This window comes from Mesocricetus auratus, unplaced genomic scaffold (genome assembly GCF_017639785.1).
Source record: "Mesocricetus auratus isolate SY011 unplaced genomic scaffold, BCM_Maur_2.0 Super-Scaffold_100066, whole genome shotgun sequence".
Lineage (NCBI taxonomy): Eukaryota > Metazoa > Chordata > Mammalia > Rodentia > Cricetidae > Mesocricetus > Mesocricetus auratus.
In genome coordinates this window covers 1,607,020-1,613,019 of record NW_024429235.1, presented here as the reverse complement: position 1 = coordinate 1,613,019, position 6,000 = coordinate 1,607,020, and the positions used below count along the sequence as shown (strand labels likewise).

At 38.1% G+C, this 6,000-nt stretch overlaps 1 pseudogene; it reads left to right on the top strand.

The window, feature by feature from the left end:
* Positions 1-225: 225 nt before the first annotated feature.
* The window catches only part of LOC106022623, a 49,413-nt pseudogene continuing 43,638 nt past the window's right edge, over positions 226-6,000 (top strand).

The following is a 6,000-nucleotide window of genomic DNA, read 5'->3' as shown; positions in this document are numbered from 1 at the left end:
TTCATCTTCTAGATTACTATATTAAACATGGATCTCATAAGAGGTAACACATATCAAAAGAAGACAATGTGGAGTAATTATTAATGATGTCCTAATAAACTTGAGAAAATAATGTATATATATATGTATATGTACTTAGTTGACTCAAATTGTAAAGAGGGTCTACTGGTCCCATTGTTAACTACATTTTTGGTTTCCTCCAGAAGATGTTCAAGAAATAAAACCATGCAAAACACAACATCTGTTCCAGAATTCCACTTCATGAAGGTCTCAGAGGATCCAGACCTACAGCCTGTTCTCTTTGGCCTACTCTTGTCCATGTACATCATGGCCCTGTTTGGAAACCTGCTCATCATCCTGACAGTAAGTTCTGACTCCCATCTCCACACATCCATGTACTTCTTCCTCTCCAACCTGTCCATGGCTGATATTGGTTTCATCTCCACCACTGTTCCAAGGATGATTGTGGACATCCAGACTCACTGCCCAGTCATCTCCTATGTGGGATGCCTGGCACAGATGTCACTGTTTGTAATTTTTGTTACAGTTTACAGTACACAAAACTACCACAAGTCACTGTAGAATGTGGATCAAAAGAAGAAGAATATAAGATTCATTCCATGTGACTTTTTTAATGGGAATTGATAGAGTTGTACTTATGAACATACACTTTACCAATTCAATATCATTTTTTAATAATTTTATATTTTATGTTCCCAGAAGATACTTAATTCCATAATGTCAGATTTGTGTTTAAATCATTAAATTTATTACATTTATTAATAAATGCAAACTTATTACATTTATTAATAAATGTAACAAATCATTACATTTATTAAAATGTAATTTTAATAAATATTTTTGATAAAACCCATTTTTCATATCTACTGACAGTTTTGAATTGTATACTAAAAGAAAACTTTAGTAACATACACACAATTAAATATAATGTTGGTTAAAATCACAGACATGTACTTTCAAAAAGCATGACTTTAATAATAGGAAAACTACTTGGAAAAATGGAATATAATGACTTTGTCATCATGAACTATTAATTTAAATTCTATATTTAGACAATCATGTCCTTTGATATCATATGGGGCTTTAGTTACTCAAAACAGAGGGAAACTATATTATATCCTAGAAAAATGTCAGGGGAAACATAAATGTTTCCTACTTGGACACACATTCAACCAGGAATCACACAGGGCTGAGCCTCAGGTTGACAATTTTCAATATCTTTCCTGTCTGCCATTACCATTTTTCCTGTCTCACAGTCCTCCAGCACCATGCTTTACAGGAGCCCTTCCTGTCACTCTACCTACTGAGGACTCTGCTACTTACTTTAGTACCAGGTGGCTCTTTCCTGATGACCACCTCAGCCTTCCCTTCTACCCCATCTTTATTTATTTTCTCGGACATGAATTCCCACTAGCATATTCTAACATCTCCAGTGGTTGTACTGGTCTGGGCCTCAGGTAGACAGTTCTTCCTGTCCATTATGCTTTATCCATACTTTTCCAATGTCCTATAGCTGCCTTTTTGAAGGAACCACATCTCCCAATCAAACTCTATCAATGGCAACTCTATGTTTTGTTCCAGAACCCTGGTTTCTTTTTGTGGTTTCACCCTTGTCTCTCTAGATTCATTATTTATCCTACTGAAGCATTTGCAAGAACCTCTCCTTCTGCCTCACCTACATTCCCTGGTGACTCTGTCTCAGGGTGGGGACATATCCTCCAGTTCTTTCCCGCAGTCTTCTCAGCCTTTCTTTTCTGCTCATCTCCATTCCTTTCTGGCAATGACCTACCCATATAAGTACTCCTTACTAGAGACCCCAGAGCAACCCACTTTGACTAGGATCTAGAGAGGGTAACAGCAACCAAAGAATGGAACACCCACCTACCAAAAACATGACTAGAAATCAACACAAAGAAACTACACACATATCATAGCTCCAGATGTTTAGACCCCAATGCTAAAACAAAATCATGAACAACCAAGACAGCACACCTCTACAGGAAACCAGTAGCTCTCTTTCTGCAGGCCTTGAGAAATAAAATTCAAAATAGTAATTATGAATATTTTCAAGGATCCTACAGAAGATATGAATAAAGAGATGAAAAACGAAGTCTCTGAAAACAAAAGCAGTAGAATGAAATGACGAAAAATTCAAGGTGTGAAATTAAAATTTATCTATTAATTCATTAATTTAATTTGGGGCCAGTGAGGTTTTATTTTGCTTGTAGAACTTCTGAGGTGGGGTCTTGCCTTTGGATACTCTATATGTTACACTGGAGTTAACAGGGCTATGGACACTATCTGGGAAATGAGGTGACAGAAAGAATGATTTGGACAAATCGTGTGATTACAAAACAGGTGTATTCAGCAGGACACCAGCTGATCAGGTGTGGCTTTAAATATCAAAGGAAGTTGTGGCATGGGACCAGCTAGCACTGGTCCAGCCTTGGATCCATCTCCAAGACATCAGGGACAGGGTCTAAGCAATTGGTGGCTTCAGGGATTTCCAGTCCCTGCTTTACTTGTCCAGGGCATTCTTGAAGTTCCAGCTGACAAACTTGGAATCCCCATGCATCTCTCCTTTGATTCTAAGTTCCTGATTGTAGTTGGAAGGGTGCTCAGATTAGCAAGCACCACCAGCCTTAATGTACCCTATGCAATTATACCCTCACCAAGAGGTCAGTTGTGAAAGCATCATCAGTGTCCCCAGAACGATGGGACTCCATGACACTCCACCATTGAACTGGCCTAGCTTACATTCCTGTAGAGACTTGTTCTCAGAGACTGATCTAATTCATTTGTGCAGGAGGCAGTTGTTGGACTTCTCTGACACAGCCTTGGCAATCTATGCAGAGATGGTTATTATGAGCTCATCCCCAACCACCTGGATGCCTGCACTAAATGTGAACTTCTAACAAGCCTCCTTGTCATTTTGGTCAAAGGGATCATTGATGGACACCACTGGATATTCCGAGATGAAGGACTTATACAGGTCATCCATCTAGTCAGGTATGATGTACCTGTTGCAGTCATAGGAGAGTTGAGGTCCAGGCCATACTTGACAGTCCTGAAGAATGCAGAGGCAGCCATGTCCATGCCAGTGACACCCTAGTCAGTGTTCCTGGCATTCTCAATTGTGGCCTTCAACAGCTCCAAAACTTGTTTATTATAGGATGCTAGGCACAAAACTGTCCTTATCACTCACATGGGTGCATTTGTTCTATTATTTGTTCTTGAGGACATTCTTTAGGTTGTGATAACCCTCTGCTCTAGTGAACATGGCTTCACAGAAACCAGACACCACAACAGGCAGGGTAATGAACTCCTGCTGGGCCAGCTTGTTGCCAGCATGAAGCCACCATTGGTCACATTGGAAGCTGGGACCATCAGGATGTCAGCTAAGTCATTGATTTGAGGGTACAGGGACACCTCCTTTTCCATGATACAGTCAGGGACACTTCCTTTATGGAATTTGCTCCAAATTTATATTTATTTTCAGTGCTTCCATCTTGATGATCAGTTTGTCCATCTTATCTTGTTCCAAATCACTCAGGGTCTTGCTACCCAGAGCAGGTGCTATAATCTTACTGATGTGCTCAACTGCCTTTCAGATGCCCTTTCTTATTAGCACTTGTTATCATTGTCACAGAGTTCTGGGACCCAATAGATGTCAGTGAGGGTACTTTTTTGGCACAACAGCTTATAAGAGACCTTTTGAGTTTCAGACATCAACCTTAAAAGTTGGATTCCCTGAGATTCAAGATCTCTCTAGTATGAATATTTTTTGCTATTTTATATCTCTTTATTTTTCAGTTTATTCCAAGTTTGGACTGTGTTGCATTGTTGGAGTTCTTTCTATTTTTTTATTTAGAAACAATCTTATTTTATACATCTGGAATGGATCCTGAGAACAAACTTGTTGAATTTCTGGTCTTTGGATTGTCTCATAGAAAAGAAACAACTTTCTGTAGACACAGCAGAGTATATTCAGTAGAATTAAGTAATACTAAAGAGAGCCAAAACTGGAAAAACAAGTGGAATAAAGACTTAGGACATCAAAAATACCTCATAGCAATCCTCTTGAAAATACTCTATATCTTTTCTGCTTCCTGCATTAACACCAGGAATTCCTCAGAGATCGCAATACTGTGGACCAGTATGAGTAATCATCAGCTCTATGCATTGAGTTTCTAAGGTCATGTAGGAATAATTACTTAGTCCATATCTGCAGATCATCAGCTTGATCTGTAATCCAGGACTATATATCCCTGTTTGCTCTTCCTACAATGTTGTGCATCAGGAACATCTTCTATTATAGTCACCGCAGGATTCGACTGAGAGCTTGAGCCTTCACCAGTCAAGTTAGTGAGGTTTGTCATCTCCACAGCCCTTCTTCATGGCTACAGAGACCCACAGTTTATTTATGTAAGTTCTGAGGGAACTGATGATGTAGAAGAGATTACGGTGATGTTTACTTCTTCCTATTCATATGAACTATGATAGTTTGGGTAGTGCGATGGTATGAGAACTGCAGTAAAAAGTTGTGCCTCTCTACTGGGATTTTATGATCTTAGTTGTGATGGCAGTCCTCTAATTCTCATTGAACTGTTCTAGTGTCTCTTCACTATGCTCCTAAGATAAAAGAGAGCAGAAAATATGTTCAAATAAGTTGTTTCATAGGCAATCTAAAGTATTGTGGCTATGCTGGTGAGGGTGATTCAGTAAGTAGAGTTTTGAAGGAAGCCACTATGTGTGTGACTATTAATGTCTTCCCTGGTTTGAGGAACTGAGCTCTATATTTTATTGGTCTTACTTCATCTGAATAGTTCCTCTAGGTTTCAACATTATAAGCTTCTGTATGATTGTGACTTTATAGAAGGTGGAAGACAAAGACAGCATTGCTGTGTAATATGTTCTAGGTGGTCAGGTGGAAGTGTGTGAAGTATTGTGTGAACTACTTTGCCTGATCACAACACAGAGTGATCTTTTCAACAAACAGACACTGTATAATGCTTCATTATAAAAGAAAAAAGTCCCATCCTTTCTTTCCCTTGTGGTTTCCAGATCTTTCATTATGGAGTGTTCACTTCTTCTGTGTGAACTGCAGGTCGTATATTCTAGATGCTCTTGGAACAGTCTCAAAACAAAGAAACAACAATTCAACTCAGGCTTTTCTATTTCCTTTGGTCCATATTTGGCCTCACACTGAGTGCTGGGCTTATGGATCTATAATGGCTGCATTCTATTTTTCTGAATATCTTTTCTGCTCTCAGCATCATCCATAATTGCTAGAATCAGCCACTAAGTATCCAATAGGAAATGAGGTCAGGTCCCTATATCATCTGTAGTTTGAAAACATGAGATCTTAAACAGACACCTGGTGTTAAGACCTCTGAATAGCTTCTTAAAGCTATATGATTAGTAATTCATGAAAATATACATATGTGAATGAAATAATGAGCAAACAAAAAAGCTATGAATATGAAGTAGAGTGGGGGTGAGTTGTATAAGGAGTTTGAAGAGGTGAAATGGAAGAAATGTTACAATATTATGATTTGAAATATATAAATGATCAAATAAAAAGCAAAACAAACCAAAAGAAACAACTTTAGAATCAAAGAGTGATGCATTTGTTTTGAATTACTTTCTCTGCTATTTATGAATGCGAATTAGGATACATTATTAGTAATTGTGAGACAAGTTAACTGTTAGAAGACCAAGTTTTCGTATTTTTCTATGAATGTTCCTCAATATTTGAGTATTTTTGTATATTTATATAACTTACGACCTCTATCTTTCATTTTGTTTGGTTTCATTTCACCTAAAGTCAGTGCTACAGGTGTGAAGTGAACATATTTTAAACATTAAGTAGATCCTTTATCTTCTCAAAATACCAACTTCCACATGCTTGGTTTTCCTTTGCACTTGCATTCCATTCAGGAATGTGACCTAGAAACTGATGCAAGAACCCATGTTCCT